At 45.5% G+C, this 23,306-nt stretch overlaps 2 long non-coding RNA genes across 3 annotated transcripts; one reads left to right on the top strand and one right to left on the bottom strand.

Moving 5' to 3' along the window:
• Positions 1-221: 221 nt before the first annotated feature.
• LOC125752345 (uncharacterized) lies at positions 222-1,995 on the top strand. Its single transcript, XR_007401619.1, has 2 exons — positions 222-347; positions 503-1,995. It is a non-coding gene; the product is annotated as an uncharacterized LOC125752345 (long non-coding RNA).
• Positions 587-15,410, bottom strand: LOC125752342 (uncharacterized). 2 transcript variants are annotated; one of them, XR_007401617.1, is made up of 5 exons: positions 14,898-15,410; positions 13,676-13,769; positions 5,302-5,318; positions 5,173-5,200; positions 591-726 (listed from the first exon to the last, which is right to left on the bottom strand). It is a non-coding gene; the product is annotated as an uncharacterized LOC125752342 (long non-coding RNA). The 2 variants fall into 2 exon arrangements; XR_007401612.1 differs by lacking the exons at positions 5,173-5,200; positions 5,302-5,318 and having other exon boundaries at positions 587-726; positions 14,898-15,407.
• Positions 15,411-23,306: the final 7,896 nt, after the last annotated feature.

A 23,306-nucleotide genomic window follows, 5' to 3' on the forward strand; every position in this document is an offset into this window, starting at 1 on the left:
GCGCCCGGGCGCTCCCGGAAGTGAGGCGGCGGCCCCCGCGCCCGCCCCGCCCGCCCCGCCCAGCCCGCGCCAGCCCCGCGGAGACCCTGCTGCGCGCCCCTCGCCGCCGCCTCCGCGAGCCCGGCCTGCGCCCCCCCGCGGCGCCCCCTGCAGGCCCCGCCTCGCTCGGGTCCACCCCGCCCGCCCCGGCGCCCCCTCGTGCCCCCCCCCCGCCCCCCGCCCCGGGCCTCGCCGCCAACCCCGGGTCACCGGCCTGTCCCCGCCTCCCCCCAGCCCGCCCTTCCCGGCCCCCGGGCTGCGGGGCGACCTCTCCTCCCGCTCCTCTCGCGCGCGCGCTGCTCTGCGGGGTACGTTTGCATCTGGGTCGAATCACCGTGGGCGACTGTGATCCTTTCCTCCCCTGGTCGCAGGAGGGGCCCCCAGTCACCTCCACGGAGCGGTGCCTCTTCCCTCCCAGGATCACACTTTAGATTCTAAAGCAGCCTTGGCCTTTCCTCAGCAGAGTCTGGAAGTGCTGCTGCCTCCACGAGCTGCATTATTTGCTTTCCGCAGTGCACCGAGTCCACAAATGCTTCCTCATGCCGGGACGCGCCAGGTACTCTGAGAAGCCTCGGGAATGCGGTGTTCAACAGGACAAAGATGCCTGTTCTTGAAGATGAACGCGTGGCCGTGGAGGCAGATCATCACAAGGAAGCAAATCAATGAACGAAATAATCTGAGATAGTGCTATAAACAAAATTAGATAGAATGTGTGAAAGGGTGGAGGGAGGCTGTTTCAGATCAGGTACTAACCTGTGCTTTACTTTGAAGAAATGGCATTTGCTAGAAGTATTGAATTAGAAGGGGGGGGGGATCCCGGGGGGGGGGGGGATCCCTGGGTGGTGCAGCGGTTTGGCGCCTGCCTTTGGCCCAGGGCGCGATCCTGGAGACCCGGGATCGAGTCCCACGTCGGGCTCCCGGTGCATGGAGCCTGCTTCTCCCTCTGTCTGTGTCTCTGCCTCTCTCTCTCTCTCTATGTGACTATCATAAATAAATAAAATTAAAAAAAAAAAAAGAAGGGGGGGGTGTACAGGCTAGGGGGAAGCTGTAGAACAGAATGTTCAAATATCCCAGGAAGAGAAACACAAGACAGACCTTTTTAAAAATTAATTAATTTACTTTTTTTAGTGATCCCTCCACAGAAGATGGGGTTTGAACTCACAGGCCTGAGATCAAGAGTCACATGCTCTTTTGACTGAGCCAGCCAGGCACTTCAAGACAGACATCGGAGTGCTTATTTCACCTGTAAATCGGGCTTGGAAGACTAGCATAGGTTGTAAAAAGAACGTGTGTAAATTACAATGTTAGCTACAGGGTGAGTGTATCTAAGCTGGGTGACTGGAGATGGGGATTTAATGGGTACAAGGTGCTGTACTTAGAAAGTGAGTAGTTTGGGGACACCTGGGTGGCTCAGTCAGTTGAGCATCTGGCTTGGGTTCAGATGATGATCTCAGGGTCCTGGGATGGAGCCTGGAGTTGGGCTCCCTGCTGAGCAGCGTTTGCACACAAACACCCCATGCTTGCTTGTGTGCACTCTTTCGCTCCCTCAATAGTTCTCAAATAGATAAATAAATAAAAATCTATTAAAAAAGAAATTTAACAGCTTGTAATATTCATGACTAAGAAAGAATGAAAAATGAAGTAAACGTTCAATTCATGTAGTTAGAAAAATGACATGAAAATAACCCAAGGAAAGCTGAGGAAGGGATTACATAAAGCAAAAGAACATAAATAAAAGGACTGGAAAATTTACGAAACAGAACAAAAGAAGGGAAAAGTCTGGACAAGTACAAGTTGTGAAACACCAGGAAACCTAAACATGTAGAGAAAGTACTTCTAATCCCCAAGCTGGGAACATTGGAGCTTTTAGCTGCAGAAGAGCCCTGAGAGAATCCTGGGTGGGAGAATTTGCCTTAGGAAAAAGTGTTTGGACAAAATAGCTGAGGAATCATCAAGTCACTGGGGAGGAAAAGTTGAGTGTTGTGGTCACATCAACAGGCCCCACAGAGCTGCCAGCTAACTGCAGCTTTGCTCAAGTTTGTTGATTACAAATGAGTAAGTAACTGCCAAGCTGTGGGAAATCTCCAGGCAGTCCTTTCGCCATACATAGGCATGCATGGGGGGCCCCTTCTTCACTGCTTCCCCCCCCCCCCCTCTAGTGGTAAAGACCTGAGCTCATACTGGTCCATCATAAGAGATTTAGGAAGGGCTTGTTTCCTGGGGTTCGCCCTCTAGGAATCCTGCCAAAGCCAAGGTGTGAAGGAGCCCAAGCTAGGCCAGGGTGGAGAGAGGGCCCAGATGTGTCGGTCGTTCTAGCCTGTCCAGCTCAGCTTCCTTGAGCTACAAGAAGAACAGGATATCAGAATTGTTTTGTGATAAGTTAAATTGGAGATGCTTTTGAGACACCCAATGGGACTTGATAAAGAAGTAGTTAAATGTACAGATTTTGAGTATATAGTGCAGGTCCAAGCTGGAGATTTAAAACTTGGAAGTCAGTCATTTAAATCCTCAAGATAGCATAAACTCACTAAGAGGTTATTATTATTTTTTAAAGATTTTTTTAAAATAAATATTTTATTTATTTGAGAGAGAGAGAAAGCACAAAGGGAGAAGCAGACTCCCCACTAAGCAGGGGGCCCCACGTGGGGCTCCATCCCAGGATTCTGAGATCATGAGCTGAAAGCAGACAATCAAGCCACCCAGGTACCCCTAGGTGATTTTAGATGAGAGGAGAAGAGGTCTGAAATCTGAGTTCTGGGGCTCTCCATCATTTCAAGACTGAGGAGGAAACACTGAGGGAGCGTGAGGGGGAGAGGTAAGGTAGCTAGTTTGAGAGTGTCCTGGAAGTCAGTGGGACATGTTTCATGGAGGGAATGTTTACAGGAGTCAAATTCTGCTGATGGTATGACTGAGAACTGGCTGAAAATATTTCTAATTGTACAAAACCTCTATGAAATAGATTATTTTTTATTTACAATGTCTAGTTGAAAAAACCTGGAGATGGGTTTGCTCCAAATCCTATAGCTATTCAGCAACAGAATACGTGATTTCAAAAAATGCTCAGTGGGATCCCTGGGTGGCGCAGCGGTTTGGCGCCTGCCTTTGGCCCAGGGCGCGATCCTGGAGACCCGGGATCGAATCCCACATCGGGCTCCCGGTGCATGGAGTCTGCTTCTCCCTCTGCCTTTGTCTCTGCCTCTCTCTCTCTCTCTCTCTGTGACTATCATAAATAAATAAAAATTAAAAAAAAAAAAAAGTGCTCAGTGAAGCTTACAAAATGCTTTCTCTGCAAGGAAATGTCTGGAAGTAGAATTCAAATTATCCAGAACAAGGACATGGGGCCTGGGAGAAAGAGAAGGTCTCAACTAAAGTAGGGGTACAGATCAGAGGAGGCACAAGTCAGAAAATACAAGGCCATATTTTTTTGACACTTGGCAAAAGCAACAGAAGGAGCCTTAGAGTTAAGACAACTTTATTATAACGTTCATTTGGAAGATTAAATAAGTGAGAATATTTAGGAAAACCCCAAGAAGGAAATGAAGAGAAGCTAGCCCTACCTGTTATTAAAACAGTATATGGCCTGTACAATAAGATTAAGGTATTGGCACATGAATATGTAGGTCAATAAAACAAAGTAAAAAAATCTAAAAAATAATTGTATTTGGAAATTTAATATGTGATATAGGTGGCATCTCAAATCAATGGAGTTCTTCAGGTTCAGCCAAGGCATTCTTCATAAATAGTATGGCTGTAAATAGATAGCCAGACAATCACATCTGTTTCTCTACACAAGATGATTTCCAAATGGGTCAAAGATTTTTAAAAATGTTTTAAAGAGAAAAGCTATGTAAGTACTAGAAGGAAGTAAAAGTAGATTCCTCTGTAATGGAGGAAGTGGAGAAACTTTCCAAACTCAAAATCCAGAGGCATTTAAGGAAAAGACTGAAATTTGGACTATCCGAAACAGCAGCAACAATAAAATTTTTGCATAGCAAAATATATCATAAGCAAAATAAGACAAGTTAAAACCTGGGGGAAAAATTATTTCCAGCTTACAGAAGATTAATACCCAGTAGTTGTGTTCTGGAGGGTGAAGGGGACTCTGGACTCACAGAATTTGCTGATCACCGTGGTGTAACTATTCCCAACCTAATAGATTTAAAGTTCCCAAAATGCATACAACTGTACCAATGTGACATCAACTGGATTACAAAATTCCTGACAATTTAGCAATTAGCACTTATAAGATGCCACTAGCTACTTCATCCCCTCACTGTAAATACCCTAGTATGTAAAGGGCTTAAAAAGATGGAGAAGAAAAGGAAAACCATCACCTTGTGGGAAATAGGCAAGAGATATAAACACACACACACAAAAGAAGTGAAAATAAAGGACCTTTACATATATGAAAAAATGTACCATCAAAGTTCTAACGAAAGAAATGCAAATTAAAACTACAGTGAGATACTACCTCTCAACTCTCAGATTGGCAAAAAATCTAAAAGTCTGACAAAATTTGTTGACAAAGGAATCAGGAAACTAGCACTTCTATTTTTTGTTGGTGGAAATGCAAAAATGGTAGGATCCGAGGAGAGGGAAATTTGGCAATATCTAGCAAAATTGCATATGCATTTACTGTCCATCCAGAAATCCTACTTCTAGGAATCAAGCCTAAAGATACACTGACAAAAATACAAAAAGACAAAAAAAAAAAAAAAAAAAAGACAAATACAAAAGGTTACTCAATGAACTATTTGTAATACCAAGAACCTGGAAACAAACCAATATCCATAACAGAATGATATCCTACAGATAAAGTAGGACCCATTCACACGCTGTAATACTACACAGCTCTAAAAACAAGAGGGCAGCCCTGGTGGCTAAGCGGTTTGGCGCCGCCTGCAGTCCAGGGCGTGATTCTGGAGACCTCGGATCGAGTCCCACCTGTGTCTCTGCCTCACTCTCTCTTCTCTCTGTGTATTCTCATGAATAAATGAATAAAATCTTTAAATAATTAAATAAATAAATAAATAAATAAAAATATAAACAAATATCTCTAAATGCTGCTATGACGTGATCTCCAGTGAAAAAAGCAAGGTGGCAAAACTGAAGGTAATATACTATACCATTTACCTAGTAGGGGAAGAGGAGATGAATATCCCTTATATTAAAAAAAAAAAAAAAAAAAAGGTAAGGGACGCCTGACTGGCTCAGTCAGTACAGCATTCAGGTCTTGGTCTCAGGGTTGTGAGTGAGCCTTACTTGGTCATTGAGGTTACCTAAAAAAAGAGGAATAAAAAGATAAAAACAAAGTTAAAGGAACAACAACAACAACAACAAAAAAAACAAAACAGAAAAAAAAACAAAAAACAAGGGCACTTGGGTGGCTCAGTTGGTTGTCTGACTCTTAATCTCAGCTGAGGTCTTTTACTCTTTACTTTTTTTTTTTTTTTAAGATTTTATTTATTTATTCATGAGAGACACACACAGAGAAGCAGAGACATAGGCAGAGGGAGAAGCAGGCTCCATGCAGGGAGCCCGATGTGGGACTCCATCCTGGGATTCCAGGATCACACCCTGGGCCGAAGGCAGGCGCTAAACCACTGAGCCACCCAGGGATCCTTTTTCCTTCTTTTCTTTCTTCCTTTCTTCCTTCCTTCCTTCCTTCCTTCCTTCCTTCCTTCCTTCCTTCCTTCCTTCCTTCCTTCCTTTCTTCTTTCTTTCTTTCTCTTTCTTTCTTTCTTTTTCTTTCTTTCTGATTTATTTTAGAAGAGCACGAGTGGAAGGGGAAAGAGAGAGGGAAAGAGAATCTCAAGCCAACTCCACACAGCATGGAGCCTGAAGCTAGGCTCAAAACCACGACCCTGAGAGATCATGACTCTTCAACTCAGGTCTTTTTTTTTTTTTTTTAAGATTTTATTTATGCATTCATGAGAGACACAGAGAGAGAGAGAGGCAGAGACACAGGCAGAGGGAGAAGCAGGCCTCATGCAAGGAGTCTGACGTGGGACTCGATCCTGGGACTCCAAGATCACACCCAGGGTGGAAGGCAGGCACTAAACCGCTGAGCCACCCCGGGATCCCCTCAACTCAGGTCTTGATCTCAGGCTCGTGAGTTCAAGTCCCACATTGGGCTCCAATGCTAGGCATGGAGCCTGCTTAAAAAACAAAACAATAACAACAACAACAACAACAATAAAAACCATTACTTCTAGGGGGAGGAAGGAATGAGGCAGAGAGAAAGAGATGGAGATCAGACCTCTCTGATTATGGTTTCTAGATCTGGCTTTGTTAACTATGCAACAAGACTTAATTTCTTTTAAAGATTTATTTGTGAGAGCTTGAGAGAGCAGGGGGGTAGGGATCAGGAGAGAAGCAGACTCCTCACTGAGCAAGGAGCCCTATGTGGGGCTCGATCTTACCACCCTGAGATCACATGACCCCAAGATCCTGAGCCTAGCCAAAATGAAAAGTCGGATTCTTAACTGAGCCACCCAGGCACCCTAAGACTTAATTTTTTTTTAATGTTTTCAGAAGCAAACCCTACAAGTCAAAAGGAAAATGAAACAAATGAACTTGGTTGTGTGATGGCCTTGTCCTGTCTATTTTTATAAATTGCTACTGGTCTTTGAATAGCTGGCAGAAATAGGAGTAGCCTCACGTGGTACTGAGGTCATCCATGTTCTGAAGTTTTCTCTTGAAATTTTCCATACTATCTCACATATCTAATATATCTAACCTGTCCTTCCAGGTGACAAATACCAGAACCCTGGCCAGTTTCCTAGCCTGTGTTCTCTTAGCTTGAGGCGTCAACTGTCCGTTGAGATAAAACTGCTCCCCATCCTAGCACTGACTCCCTTCAAGAAATGAGACACAGTGTTCTAATAATGCCCCTTCATTTCCGAAACTTCAGTCCATATGGGGCTTGTCTGTCCAGGAGCAAGGAACGTGGTAATCATATGCCCATGAGGATCATCCTCCTCCTTGAAATTCAAGAGCTTCCTGGATCCCAGGATTTGGAGTTGCAGGTAGCTAAATTTGACTCTCACAAGCTGAGGGACCCTGAACAAAATCATTAACTTCTTTGAGCCTCAGTAGCCTCATTTATGAAACAAGGAAAAGGTAATACACCAATCTTATGGGGGTGTTGTGAGATTTAAATAAGATTATGTATGTAAAATGTCAGGCATATACTCAATGCTTCTTCCTGCTTCCCTCCTCTTTTCTTATTCCCCACCTTTTTTTCACTCAATCTTCTTTCCACCTCTATGCAACATTAAACAAAATGAATTAGATTAGGAAACTTTTAAGGTTCTTTTCAAACCCTGAGATCTTTAGAAACATTGATGGGGCAGCCCCGGTGGCGCAGCAGTTTAGCGCCGCCTGCAGCCTGGGTTTGTGATCCTGGAGACCCGGGATCGAGTCCCACGTCGGGCTCCCTGCATGGAGCCTGCTTCTCCCTCTGCCTCTGTCTCTGCCTCTCTCTTCGCTCTCTCTGAATGAATAAATAAATCTTAAAAAAAAAAAAAAAAAGAAAGAAACATTGATGGAGTACAGTGCATTTAGATGGGGGCGTGCCTGCTAAGGATTAGAAATTCAAAGATGAGCATAGCAGAAATGTGAGTTTAAAGGCCAGCAGGGATTTTAACTGAAGAGGAGTTTAGGATCTAAGAAAACACAGGGGAAAGGGTTCCTTAGTGGAACTATTTTCGGCTCTGAGAAATATCACAAATTCTGATGATTTGTGCAAGGGAGGGGAGTACATAGGGAAGTGAGTCAAGGAGGTAGGGAAAAAGAAAAATTAGAAAGTAAGGAGAAGATTAAAATAAAGTCAGGTCACAACAAGTGTTGGTAAAAATGTGGAGAAACTGGAATTCTCATGCATTGCTGGAGGAACTGTAAAATGGTGCATGTGGAGGCCGAGAAAATTAAGGCCATTCCACTTTAAGTTCAGCCTTAGCACAAGTAGAGCCATCCTAGACCCCTGTGAATAACAGCTGAAATTTACATTACTTCAGTTACAGGAAAAAAAACAGCTTACAGCTTAATGTCCTAGAAAGCCCCATATTAGAATAAGAACTGAGCCCAAGCCAAGGGCTGGAAGCCCCTATTAGAATAAGAACAGAGCTCAGTGCTCTTGAAAGCCCCATATCAGAATGTAAACAGAACTTGAGAAATTCCTCCACCCCTTCTGGAGGTCCCCTAGACCAGCCCATAAAACTAAGCTGGAACCCACCTCGGGGTCCAAGTCCCTGCTCTGCTGTGTCAGGTATACTTGGACCCAAGCTCGAGCTTGTAAATAAACCCTCATGTGTTTGCGTCGGTGTCGGCTCCTTGGTGGTTTCTCGGATTCGCAATCTTGGGCACCACAGTGCAATCATTTCAGAAAATAATCTGGCAGTTTCTCAATTAAACATCAAGTTACCCTATAACCCATTCCACTTCTGAGTATATACCCCAGGGAACTGAAAATTTATGTCTACACAAAAACTTGTATTGTATGTGAGAGTTTATAGCAACATAGTTCATTATAGCCAAGAGGTGGAAACAACTCAAACCTCCTTCAACATATCAATAGATAAATAAGATGTGGTATATTCATAGAATGAAATTTTATTTTTTCTTAAAGATTTTATTTATTCATGAGAGACACACAGAGAGAGAGAGGCAGAGGGAGAAGCAGGTTCCATGCTGGGAGCCCGACACAGGACTCAATCCCAGGTCTCCAGGATCATACCCTGGGGTGAAGGCAGCACTAAACCACTGAGCCACTAGGGCTGCCCTGAAATTTTATTTTCCCAGATAAGGCCTACAGATGGCCAACAGGTAGGTACATGAAAAGATGCTCTATGTTATTAAAAGATTTTTTTTTTTATTTTTATTTATGATAGTCACACAGAGAGAGAGAGAGAGAGAGAGAGGCAGAGACACAGGCAGAGGGAGAAGCAGGCTCCATGCACCGGGAGCCCGATGTGGGACTCGATCCCGGGTCTCCAGGATCGCGCCCTGGGCCAAAGGCAGGCGCCAAACCGCCGCGCCACCCAGGGATCCCAGATGCTCTATGTTATTAATCATCAGGGGAGTGCAAAGGAAAACCACAATGAGATATCATCTCACACATGTTAGAATGGCTATAAGATGATGGCTAGGGATCCCTGGGTGGCGCAGCGGTTTGGCGCCTGCCTTTGGCCCAGGGCGCGATCCTGGAGACCCAGGATCGAATCCCACATCAGGCTCCCGGTGCATGGAGCCTGCTTCTCCCTCTGCCTGTGTCTCTGCCTCTCTCTCTCTCTCTCTGTGACTATCATAAATAAATAAAAATTAAAAAAAAATTTAAAAAATAAAAAAAATAAGATGATGGCTAAAGACCAGAAATAACAAATGTTGGCAAGGAGACAGAGAAAAGAACACTTGTGCCCCACTGGTGGAAATGTTTATTGGTGCAGCCACTATGAAAAACACTATGGTGTTTCTCAAAATATTAATGCTAGAATTACCATATGATCCAGCAACTCCGCATCTGGGAATTTGTCAGAAGAAAAACAAAAACACTCCTTTGAAAAGTTATATGCATCCTCATATTCATTGTAACATTAGTTACAGTAGCCAGGATATGAAACAGCCTGTGTCCACTGATGGAAGAATGGATAAAGAAATTGTGGTATGTGCCATGGAATGTTATTCATTCAGCCATAAAAAAAATGAATTCTTGCCATTTGCTACAGCACAGATGCACCTTGAGGACATTATGCTAAGTGAAATCAAATACCATAGGATGTGGAATTTCAAACAACAGCAAGAAGAGGGATCCCTGGGTGGCTCAGCAATTTAGTGCCTGCCTTTGTCCGGGGGGGGGGGGGGGGGGGGGGGGGGGGGGGCGGCCTGATTCTGGAGTCCCGGGTCGAGTCCCGGGTGAGTCCCCGGTGAGTCCCCGGTGAGTCCTGGGTCGAGTCCTGGGCTGAGTCCCACATCAAGCTCCCTGCATAGAGCCTGCTTCTCCCTCTGCCTGTGTCTCTGCCTCTCTCTCTCTTCTGTGTGTGTCTCTCTCTCTGTGTGTCTCTCATGAATAAATAAACAAAATCTTAAAAAAAAAAAAAAAGGCAAGAATTAAAAGCCAAGCTCATAGATACAGGAGGACAGACTGGTGGTGGTTGCCAGAGGCAGGGGTTGCCAGAGGCATTGGGGGAAATGAGAGAAGGGAGTCTAAAGGTTAGGGGGGAAAAAAAAAAGAAAGAAGAAGAGGAAGGAGAAGAGAAAGTTGCCCTCCTGATTAAAAAACAAAAGTCCACAAACAAAATCTTTAAAGTGGGAAGCACTACTCAAGTGTGGTCCATCCATATAATGAAATGCTCTGTAATAACATTCAGGAAGGAGGAAGAAAACAGGAAGAGAAAGGCTTAAAAAAAAAAAAAAGATTTTGTTTGTTTATTGAGAGAGAGGGAGAGAGAGTGCAGTGCCTGTGTATAAGTGGGCGGGAGAAGGACTGGAAAAGTCAGAGAATTCCAAGCAGACTCCATGCTGAGCTCAGAGCTTACCTCACAATCCTAAGATCATGATCTTAGCCAAACCCAAGAGTTGGATGCTCAACTGAGCCACCCAGGTATCCCAAGGAAGGTTTTTTATACTGATACTAAATGTTTTCCAAGCTATAAACAAAAATTATTAATTAATTTAAAAACCTGAATATGATCTCTTGGAGTAATACATCACTAAGACATTAATATCTATGCGTATAGACATGTGGGGAAGTGTTAAAATGAGAACATGTAGGAGAGGAGATAAATATATAAGTTCTGGGCAGCCTGGGTGGCTCAGTGGTTTAGCGCCGCCTTCAGCCCAGGGCCTGATCCTGGAGACCTGGGATCGAGTCCCACGTCAGGATCCCTGCATGGAGCCTGCTTCTCCCTCTGCCTGTGTCTCTGCCTCTGCCTCTCTCTACGTCTCTCATGATTGAATAAATAAAAAAATATATATATATTATATATGTAAGTTCTTTCCACACACATGCAGAATATTTACCATGACCATGTTCGAAGTTATGGCAGGATTCAACGGGATGCCGAAGAACCGAGAGCATACGACACAAAACCAAACACACCTAAAGCTAACATCATACTTAATGGAGAATGTAGGGAACAAGACGAAGATGTCTGCCCTCATCATGTCTCTTTAACATTATTCTGGGGGTCAGTGCCTAAGACAAGGAGGATTGAAAAGGAAGAAACACACTGTTTCATTCACAATGAGCATGGATGTAGAAAATCCCAAGGAAATCTACAAGAATCTACCAGGACTCATGAGTTCCAGCTGCAAGATTGAGGATCAAACATAGAGAAACGGTGGTATGTCTATGCATTAGCAACAGACAATTACAAACAAAAAGTGTTTGAAATGCTGTTTGTGGTAATATTAAAACAAGAAAAATATTTAGGAGTAAAGCTAACAAATAGCATGCAAATACAAAATACTGAAATCTACAAAATATTTCCAGGAAAAATTAGAGACCTAAATAAATAAATATACTGTGTTTATGCATAAAACACTCAATATTGGGGTGCCTGGGTGGCTCAGTCAGTTAAACGTCTGCCTTTGGCTAAGGTCATAATCTAAGGGTTCGGGATCAAGTCCTGCATCGGGCTCCCTGCTCAGCAGGCAGTCTGCTTCTCCCTCTCCTTCTGCCCATCCCCACTGCTCATGCCTGCTTGCTCTCTCTGCTCTCTCTCTCTCTCTCAAATAAATATCTTTTAAAAATTAATAAGTAAATAGAACACTCAATATTATTACAATGTCGATTCTCCCCCCAAATCATCTATAGATTTAACATAGTCTCAATCACTCTCTCAGTAGGTTGTTAATGTTTTTGATAGAAATGGACAGGCTGATTCTAAAATTTATAGAGAAACACAAAAAATCTAGATTAAACAAAACAACCATAAGACGAACAAAAATGGAGAACTGCACCTGATTTCAAGATTTACCGTAAGGGTACAGAGTGGTGTTCATGTAGAGATAGGCTTGTGGATGGGACAGATTGGAGAGTCTAGAAATAGACTTCAAATAGAGTCAATTCATTTTTGACAAAGGAGAAAAGGATAGTCTTTTTAACAATGTTGCCAGAGGGGCGCCTGGCTGGCTCAGTTGGTGGAGCATGTGACTCTTGATCTTGGGGTTATGAGTTCCAGCCCCATGGTGGGTGTACTTGAAATAAAATCTTAAGAAACAAACAAACAGTGTTGCTAGAATAATAGCCTATCCATTGGAAAAACATGAACTCAATTCTAACTTCACACAGTAAGCCATAATTAACTCAAAATGGATCGTATGCCTCAATGTAAAAGGTAAAAAATATAAAACTTCTGAAAGAAAGGAGAAAATCTTTGTGAGTTTTGTTTAGGCAAAGATTTTTTAGGGCACAAAAGCATAAACCATAAAAGTAAAACTTTATAATTTTTTTAAACAAAAACTTTATAAACTGGACTTTATTAAAAAGAAAAACTTAAGCCCTTTGAAAGACAAGGTTTAGAAAATGTAAAGGCAAGATAGACTTGAGAGAAAATCTTTGCAAAATGTACCGAATTGAATGCTTGTATCTAGGATAAAGAAAGACCCCTTACATCTCAGAAATAACAAAACACAACCGGAAAACAAAATAGGCAAAGAGTTTGAACAAATACGTCATTGAAGACATATGATGAACATACAGGCACTTGAAATATGCTTAACATCACCAATCATCAGGAAGATGTAAAAACAGAACCACAATGAGATATCAGTATATACCACCAGGATAGCTCAAATTAAAGCAAACAAAACAAACCAGAAAAAGTCCCGCCAGGTAACACCAAATATTGATGAGGATGTAGGGCAACTACACTTCTTATACATTGCTGATGTTAACACAAAATCATACAGCTATTCTGGAAAACAGTTTGGCAATTTCTTGTAAAGTTAAATGCACATCTCTCATAAAACCAAGCAATCTCTCCTTGGTATTTACTCAAGAGAAATGTAGACATACATCCTGTTGATCTGCTCCAGTTGCCATAACAAACTGCCATAATCTGAGCAGCTTAAATTTTTTATTTTCTCACAGTTCTGGAGGCTGGAAGTCCCAGATCAAAGTGTCCTCAGGATTGGTGTCTGGTGAAAGCTGGGCTTGCATGTGGGCTTTTTGTTGTTGTTGTTTTTAAAGATTGTATGTATTTAAGAGAGAGGAGAAAGAATGGGCGGGGCAGAGGGAGGGAGAAGCGCACTCCCTGTTGAGCAGATGGTGGACTAGATCCCAGGACCCTGAGATCATGACCTGAGCCACCCAGGTGCCCCACCTGGTCACTTTCTTACTCTCTCCTCACATGGCCCCTTTGTGTGTGCCTGCCATCCTAATTGGTGTTGTGTATTAATTTTTTTTCACTTTTCTGTTTCATATGAACAAAATATAATGAACATATATAATTTTTATCCTCCCCTAGGATCTCATAGTAAGAATAAAACAAATCCAATTTAACAAAACATCACTTTAAAAAAATCAGTGGATTTTTCTCAGCCTATTTTTTTCAGCTTTACTGAGGTGTAAATTGATACTGCCTTTTTATTATTCCTATCGATTGATTCTTTTTTTGTTTCAGTTAGTACTTACAGAAGGTCAGTCATGATTTTAGGAATATAGTAGTGAACACATCAAAGCCCCTGTGCTCACAGAATGTTCCTTTGAGTGAGCAGGAGAGGAGGAGCTGCAAAACGAATGGAGCAAATAATAATAATAGTTATAAAACAAAGGAAAATTAAAATCTGTGAACAATTTTTTCAATATATTCTTCAGTCACTCTTTGCAACCTCTGCCTCATCAGATGCTCCCTACAGCAGAATGAGGTGACAAGAGGGGGCCCTGGGTGGCTCATTCTAAGCGTCTGCCTTCAACTGGGGTCATGATCTTAGGGTCCTGGGATGAAGCCCCAGTCAGGCTCTCTGCTCAGCAGGGAGGCTGCTTCTCCCTCTTCCTCTGCTACTCCCCTTGCTTGCTCAAATAAATAAATAGATAAATAAATAAAATCTTTTTTAATTTCTTTTTTTTTAAGGATTTTATTTATTCATCACACACACACACACACACACACACACACACACACACACAGAAGCAGAGACATAGGCAGAGGGAGAAGCAGGCTCCATGCAGGGAGCCCAACATGGGTCTCGATCCCGGGTCTCGATTCCGGGTCTCCAGGATCAGGCCCTGGGCTGAAGGCGGCGCTAAACCGCTGAGCCACCCGGGCTGCCCCTTTCTTTTTTAAAGAATGAGGTGCAAAGTCAAAGACCGAGTCCCAAGCCGGGTTCCACAGCCCTAAGCAGATCCCTAACCTTGCGGAGCCTCACCGTCCTGAGCAGTAAACGGTGATGGTGCTGGCTGCGAGCAGGTGCTGGGGCTCTTGGCAATGTGGGCGCGCTGCTCCATCGCTGTCAATGTCTCTGTCTACAAATAATCTCTCTCTCTCTTTTTTAAATATTTTATTTATTCATAAGAGACAGAGGGGCAGAGACACAGGCAGAGGGAGAAGCAGGCTCCATGCAGGGAGCCTGACGTGGGACTCCATCCCCGGTCTCCAGGATCAGGCCCTGGGTTGAAGGCGGCGCCAAACCGCTAAACCACCGGGGCTGCCCCTACAAATAATCTCTTTAGGCAATTCTTTTCATTTGAAATTGAGTCTCTTTCGTTTCATCCCCCCTTGTCCCCCCTTCCTCCAAGATTTCACAGACTGCTATTAAAAGACAAACATGTTAGCGCATTAAGATACTATCATGTAGCAAATAACTTTTAAAAAGTTAATTACTCAAATTAGTCCTAGTAGATAGAACAGCGATACCTTGGGGCACAGTCGTGGAGTGGGAAAGGTTTCAAGAACAACCTGGTCCTAGACTCTTGGTGCTGAAAACAAAACCAAAACAAAAAAAAGGAAGGAAGGAAGGAAGGAAGGAAGGAAGGAAGGAAGGAAGGAAGGAAAGAAGGAAGGAAGGAAAAGGAGGGAGGAAGGAAGAAAAAGAACGAAAGAAAAGAAAACGAAAGAAGGAAAGGGAAGAGGAAGGAAGGAAGGAAGGAAGGAAGGAAGGAAGGAAGGAAGGACGGACCCTGTACCGAAAGGACCCTTAAGACAGTCTTGGGCAGCCCCAGTGGCTCAGCGGTTTAGCGCCGCCTGCAGCCCAGGGCGTGATCCTGGGGACCCCGGATCGAGTCCCAGGTCGGGCTCCCTGCGTGGAGCCTGCTTCTCCCTCTGCCTGTGTCTCCGCCTCTCTCTCTCTCCTTGTGTCTCTCATGAATACATAAAATCGATAAAAAGAAGAAAAAAAAAAAAAAAAAAAAAAGACGGTCTTTGCAGTTTTGCCCTGGGCTTGTAATTCACCGTCGGGAGAACAACGCAGAATATGCGGATGAGCGGGCGAAGGTGTTTATGTGTCGGCGGCGAGCGGGGATCGGGGAGCTGGAAACGGAGAACCGTGAACTCCGCGGGATCCGAATCCGCGGTCAACGTCCGACGACCCCCCCCCCCGCTCCCCACTCCGGGCCGCCCAGGGGCGCGCGGGGAGGAACCGAGCCCTGCGCGGCGCTGAGGAGCGGTTGCGGCTCAGGTGCAGAGTTCCGTGCGCCGGGACCACCGCGTGCCCACACTGAAGTCAGGCGGGGGCAGGGGAGCCTGGTGCCAGTCACACCGGGAGAAAAGGCAAAAAGCAACTGATGGAGGGCAGCTGAGATGGGAGGAAGCCCAGGGCGGCCTGAGCCTCAGACTCCCCGCTCCAGGTGAGGCTGCTCCCCAGCGGGGAGGGGCAGAGGGAGAAGCAGGCTCTCTGGCTGAGCAGGGACCCCTTCACCTGGCTCCATCCCAGGACCCCAAGATCATGACTTCAGCCGAAGGCAGATGCTTTACTGATGGAACCACCCAGGCGCCCCTCTTTTATCTTATTTTTAAGTAATTTCCATGCTCAACGTGGAGCTCCAAGTCATGACCCCCCCAACCCTCATCCCCCCCCCCTCCCCGCCCAGACCAAGAATCTCAGGCTCTACCAACTGAGCCAGCCAGGCGCCCCTCAGTTTACTGTTGTGAGAGCATTTTTTCATCTTATAACAACTAGGGAATGGTTGGGGGCAGGTCCTATCATCCCAGCTTTACAGACAGAAAACTGAGAGGCAGTTTATGTGACTTACTCAAGGTCAGACAAGTAGGCAGCAGAGCTATTTTTTTGACTCCTGACCCAATGCTCTCTCCACTCTGCTGTCTAGAGTAAAGCAGGGTTATCAGGTACAACTGAAGAATGGACAAAGACCTAAGAGCTCCCTGACCACTCCTGTGGGCCCTTTCCCCACAAGGAATAATAGTACTGCACTTAGGATATTTGGAGGTCAGGTTGGGCCCCACTTCTGTTTCAAGTATATAATTAAATTTAGCTTTGTTGGGTCACTCTGTGGTCAGGACCATGAGTTGAGCTTGGCCAAGGGGAAGGAAGGGTATAAGCAGAAGTGGGTTGTGTACCTGCCACTTTTCCGGCTCAGTACCTCTCTTCTTAAGGACATGAAGACACCCAAGGTCACCCCTCAGTGGCTACAGGTTGGGAAACCTCTATAATGATTGCTCTTAACAAAGGATGAGGGGTGCCTGGGTGGCTCAGTCAGTTAAACATCTATCTTCTGCTGAGGTCATGATTTCAGGGTCCTGGGATCGAGTTCTGAGTCCCGCTCACTGCTCAAGAGTCTGTTCCTCCCTCTCCTTCTGCCCCTCACCCTTGCTCATGCTCTCTCTCTCTCTCTCTCTCTCAAATAAATAAAATCTTAAAAAAGAACAAACAAAAGCTGAGAGGGACTGGCGTATTGTCAGATATCTAAGGTGCCTGGTAGCTCATGCTGCCTAATTCGAGTTTACTGGAGAAATACCATAATCTTTGAATAAGTGTAAAAAAAAAAAAAAAACTGGCCAGAAAATATTTTCTTGTGTCAGTGTATTAGCACTTGTTGCAATAATGCTCTGTAATAACAGCATTGGTATTTCCTTGACACACAGCACACATTTATTTTCTGGCTCCTAAGCCTGTGGATTGACCGTCCCCCAGCCCCCTTAACTGAGGCTGCAGGTCTAGCCTAGGTCAGCTCTCTGGTCTTCATCATTCTAGGCCCAGTGGCCATGAAGGCTGGTGAATTGCATAAGCACAAAGGAACAAGCTAAACCTCACAAGCACGTTTAAAGCCTCTGCTTGGGACACAGTGTCACTAGCATTGCATTGGCCAGAGCAAGTCATGGATGTCGAACAGGGGAAAGCACTCTGTGCTAGTGGCAGGTGCTGCAAAGGTCATTTAGCAAAGGGCACAGATGTACAATTCTGAATTTTTATTTTCTGAAAGAGAGACAGACAAAGAAAGTGCTAGGAGTGAGGGGCAGAGAGAGAGAGGGTGAATCTTAACCAATCTCCACACACTCAGTGCAGAGCCTGACACTGGGCTCAGTCTCACAACCCCAAGATTTATGACCTGAGCTGACATCAAGAGTCAGAGGCTTCACCCCCTGAGCCCCCCAGGTGCCCCTGGATGTACAATTCTTTTTTTTTTTTTTAAGATTTTATTTACTTATTCATGAGAGACAGAGGCAGAGACACAGGCAGAGGGAGAAGCAGGTCCCCCAAGGGGAGCCCAATACGGGACTCGATCCCAGGACTCTGGGATCACGCCCTGAGCCGAAGGCAGACGCTCAACCACTGAGCCACAATTCTAAAACAGAGAATGCGGCATCAGGAGCAGTGGTCCAGTGTACCCCAATCAGTCAGTACCTGGCAGTAAATTAAAGCTCACATCGACTAAGTCGGATGGATTTTCCTGTACCGCAGATCTGGCCCATCCTCCTGCTTGGAAAGTTTCCACAGCCCCCAGAGCTTTTAGGATAAAGTTAGATTTTCATATTCCAGGTTCTTCCTTTCTGACTCTCACCCACACTTCGCTCCAGCTTCCCACACAACCTGGGTGTGGTTTCATGCCTTCTTGCCTCTGCATGTGCTACACCCTCTGGCTGCATGTGTTCCCCAATTCACCTTGGCAACTTCTTCTATTTATCTATTGTCTTACCTTCTGGGAAGCTTTTCTAATCTCTTCTCAAGTCTGATTCCATGTCTCTTCTCTGTGTCCCCAGCCGTCTCTGTCTATACTTTGTGGCATTGACCAGATTACGTTGTAATAGTGCATTCCACTATAGATTCTCTATCATTAGTTTTTCTCAAAATGCGATTCGTGGACTCCCTGCTTCAGAATCACCTGGGACGTTTGCTTAAAATACAGGCTCCTGGGACCTATGTTAGACCCCCCCAATCCAGAATTGTTGCAGGCAAAGCCCAGGAGTCTCCATTTAAAAGATTCCCCAGGACATGCTTGTGGGGGAGCTCAATGGGTGTCTGACTTTGGCTCAGGTCATGGTTTCAGGGTCCTGGGATGGAGCCCCAAGTGGGGGCTCCCAGCTCAGCGGGGAGTCTGCTTGTTTCTCTTCTCCTGCCCCTCCCGCTACTCATGCTCTTTTCTCTCTCAAATAAATGAAACCATAAAACCATAAAACCATAAAAAAATAAATAAATAATAAATAATAATAAATGATTCCCCAAAATGATTCTGACTTGTGCCAAGTTTAACCAGTACACCCGGCAGGAGAGTGGCCATGCTTTCATGCACACTGTCACCTTGCGCAGTGCGCAACACAGTCAGCCGCACTCGAGGAGCGCGTTCTGGAGGGCGACGAGCAGCACTGGTGCGGGAGGCCAGCAGATGGCGCTGCGTCAACATAAATGCTTTCTCGTGAGTGGGAGGAGGAAGACGGGAAGTTCTGTGTTACTGGAATTCAAGCCTCAAATGCTGAGTAATTGAGTTTATTATTTCTTTTCCTGCGCAATTTGCCTGCCATTGTCCCACTTGCACGAATAAATTGACTTCTGACGGACAAATGAGGACTCAGACAAGAACAAGGGGGACAGAAGCTGGGCACGGAGATCTGAGCTGGCCATGAAGCCGGGAAGGATGGTCATGGTGACTGTCATCTCCATCCTCACTGATGGAGAGCTGCTCCGAGGGGGCACTGAGTGTTGTGCAATGACCCAAAGCATCCAAAAGGATATGCCCGTTCAGCGAGAGGGTGGAGCCGTGCTGTCATTTCTGGTAGTCCTCTGTTTTATTTACGGACTGTCACATGCCTGTATGTTAATAAAATAAAAGGTTAACCAAACCTTTTATTTTAAGTAGGCTCCACATGCAGCAATGAGCCCAATGAACCCAGACCCTGAGGTGAAGACCCGAGCTGAGATCAAGACTCAGACGCATAACAGATGGAGACACCCGCGCCCCCATGGTGAACCTTTTAAAATTGCTTCCCTCACAATCCAAAGTCTGAAAGTCAGGGTCTTCCTCCTGTGGTGAGGACTTCATTCTTCTAAGGGACAGGGGCCCCACAGACAGCCCTTCCGCCCCCTTCCAGCCTCCCTCCTGCCCCCCAGGGGCATCCATGTGCAAATAACTGATAGGGCTGGCACTGGGCCCAGGAAGGCTATCACGGGAGGCCAGAGCTACAAGCTGAGCTGTTTTCCTGTGCACGAACCAGGGGTGAGGTTTGCTGCCTTTTCAGCTCTAGGCAAACAGAGGAGACAGTGGTGAGCACAAAAGAACATGATCTCAATCTTCTTGGGAAGGCACAACTTATTTATTTTTAATTTTAATTTTATTTTAAGTAGGGTCCATGCCCAATGTGGCGCTTGAACTCATGATCTCGAGATTAAGAGTCCCATGCTTTACCGACTGGGCCAGTCAGGCGCCCAGAAAAGGCACAATTTAAAGGCATCACACAAATTAAGAACAAATAGAAGTAACTACTGGTTGTAAGAACAAATTAAAGTAACTACTGAGGTGGGAGTTCTGAATGACCCAGTATAAACTGGACGGACATGCTTCGAAGGAATGAGAGAAAATACAATTCTCCTTTTCCTTTCTTTTCATTTCGTGAACAGTCAAGTTCAAAAGTCATGAAGTGGAAGGCCAAGCAAGCTTAGGACTTTGTGGGCTGCTCCTGGTCACAAAAGCAGGCAGGGGTGTCCTCCCAGGCCTGCCACATGGGTTTGAGGGTCCTCATGTTGAGGGGTCAGTCCATACCTACCTCTAGATGGAGTCACTAGCCAGGAGGCTGGGAGCACCAACCAGGAAGTGTGTCTCCAGTGGCAAATGCTCCTGTCTTCATCTGATGTCCCCTCCTCCAGCATGGGAAGAAGGGCTGCTCTGGGCATCAAGGAGCTATCCCCTGGGAACAGGAGGACCGAGTCTGGCCAACTTACAGGCAGCAGCTCTGGTCTCAGGGCACCTTTGGCCTCAGAGAACACAGTTTGCACATTCTGGGCAGCCTAAATGATAAGGCCAGCAGCCCTAGCAGTAATGTCCCTCTCCAGAAACTTAAGGGCCTCACCCTGATGGCTGGGGTGAGAGTAGCCAGCCAGAAGCAGGTTCCGCAGGCCACACAACATGTGTTACTGCCAGGGAGGCAAGTCTGGTTCAGCTTGTCCAAGGAGGGCTGCCTGGAATGGGGCAGGGACCATCCAGTCAGAAGCCCTGCACCCATGGGACAGGCCCTGGCCCACACTGCCGGACTGGACATGATGCCAGAACTCAGCCTCAGGATGGCTGTGACCTGCAAAAGGCAGACTTTGCCTTTCTCTGCTTGTAGCAGGTAGGGAGGTAGAGCGCACGCTCCAGATCAGAGAGAGGCAGATCTCTGTTCTCCTGATTGACAGGAAATCATGGGGGCAGGGGAGGTGCAGATCTTCCTCTTGGAAGGGATCTCAGCCTTGGAAGGATGGGAAGGAGGAGTTCCTCTTCGTTTTGTTCCACAGATAGCCTGAAGTGCCCGTGCTAGACGAAGGAGTCGTCAGAAGAAATCCCCTTCTGTCTGTCTCTCCTGCTAAAGCCAGGAGGGGTTAGGAGCAGGTGCTACTGGGGAAGAATTATGGCCAGATGCTTCTTCCCCTGGAGACTGTAGAAGATGACTCAATAGGCCAAGGTCAAAGCTGTTCTGTGCTGGGTCCTGTGCTGGGTCTCCAGCTGGGATGATGATTGTTCAACCACTGGCTGCCCAAAAGATTTGCTTCTCTCTGGGAGAGCTGGGTCTAAGGGGAGGGTCATGGGAGCCTGCTTCCCGGTGGCTGTTACTATGGTGATTCCAGGGCTGGTTAGGTCCAACATGGAACTATTTATTTATTTATTTATTTATTTAAGATTTTATTTATTTATTTATGAGAGACACAGACAGAGAGAGAGGCAGAGACACAGGCAGAGGGAGAAGCAGGCTCCATGCAAGGAGCCCGACAGGGGACTCGATCCCGGGTCTCCAGGATCCGGCCCTGGGCTGAAGGCGCCGCCAACCCGCTGAGCCACCTGGGCTGCCCGAACTCTTGCTTTTAATTCCCAGATTTACTTTTGTCTCATATTCCTCCTCTCAGCACTGGCACTATGGTCTCCCCAATTGTTTAAACCAGAAAGCTGGACATGGTCTTGGATTCAGCCCTTCCCTGATCCCCTTTGTGTCCCCTGTCCTCACTGCCACCACAATAATCCCAACCATCATCATGACAGGCTGCCCAACAGCAGGAGACTCTTTATTGGTCTCCTTATTTGCTCTTTCACTGCTCTCACCCCCACTGATCTACACATCATCCAGGATCCACTAACCATCTCCCTACTGTGGTTCTTGGGCACAGCACTGTAGTTATTTCCTTCAGGCATTTGGCCCAAGTCGTACATTTATTTTGTTATTTACCTTGTTATCTGTCTCCCCCACTAGATTGTGGCACCACAAGGGCAGGGGAGCTTGTTTATTTGGTGCATCATTGTAGCCTTCCTGCCTGCACCATGCCTGGCAGAGTAGAGCATTAGTTTTTAGATGAATGGCAGTAGGCCAAAGAGTTTAGATTTGCGAAGAGGAGTTTCACACATTTTGGAAAAAGGACTAATGAAACATAAGGACACATTAGAGCATTAGAAGGAATGATGGAGGGGATCCCTGGGTGGCTCAGTGGTTTAGCGCCTGCCTTTGGCCCAGGGCGAGATCCTGGAGTCCCAGGATCAAGTCCCGCGTCAGGCTCCATGCTCTATTTATTCATAGAGACACAGAGAGAGAGAGAGAGAGGGGCAGAGACACAGGCAGAGGGAGAAGCAGGCTCTATGCAGGGAGCCTGATGTGGGACTCGATCCAGGGTCTCCAGGATCATGCCCTAGGATGCAGGTGGCGCTAAACCACTGCACCACCGGGGCTGCCCTTAGAGTTTAAAGGAGGAATTCCTATCTTCCCAAATATGTTGGGAAGAAGAGAGAGAGAGAGGCGTTGATGTTGCAACCCGGATGAGCCAGGAAAATAAGCATTATTTCATCTCTTTGGGAAAAAAAAAATAGCATGGCTAGGGAAAACCTCAGATTTGAGTGAAAGATGAGCTCAGTTTTTAAACACGTTGAGCTTGAACTAAGTATTTCCTGTGGGCCACGGAGAACAGCCAAACTTCTTTGACTTCTTTGACAATTTGGTCAGCCATGAAATAGTCATAAGGTTTCTTATTCTTTTTTTTTTTTTTTTAAGATTTTATTTATTTATTCATGAGAGGCACAGAGAGAGAGAGAGGCAGAGACACAGGCAGAGGGAGAAGCAGGCTCCACTCAGGGAGCCCGACACAGGACCTGACCCCCGGTCTCCAGGATCACACCCTGGGCCACAGGCGGCGCTAAATCGCTGCCCCAAGGTTTCTTATTCTTGATTGCCTTACATGGAAAGTCAAGGAATTGAAATCAGTTCTATAAGTCTAGCAGAAAAGAGAGAGTTAAAGCTTCAAAATTTTAAACTCTGTTACATTTTTAAGGACACAGCCAAAGAGTTTTGAGGCATAATTTTGTTCTATCAGACATGACCACTAGTAGCTGTACCATCATCTATTGAATATGCAACGTATGAGTACCTGTCATAACCGTTAACTGCAACTTATGTATACTTTTCCGTGTTTTCCAAATTTTTCTATGACAGCATGTGGTATTTTTAGAAATTAGGGAAAAAATGAGAGTTTTCTTAAAAATATAAAGACTCACTGTGTCAATTTCTGAATGAATAGCTTTGGGGTAAGCACTTGCCTTTACACACCAAACATATGTAAGCACAGAAGTTACTAAATATTCCCAGAAATCACTGGAAATTTCCCTCCAAGAAGTACACACATGTTGATGTTTCTTGGAATTC

Source organism: Canis lupus, chromosome 1 (assembly GCF_003254725.2).
Source record: "Canis lupus dingo isolate Sandy chromosome 1, ASM325472v2, whole genome shotgun sequence".
Classification (NCBI taxonomy): Eukaryota; Metazoa; Chordata; class Mammalia; order Carnivora; family Canidae; genus Canis; species Canis lupus.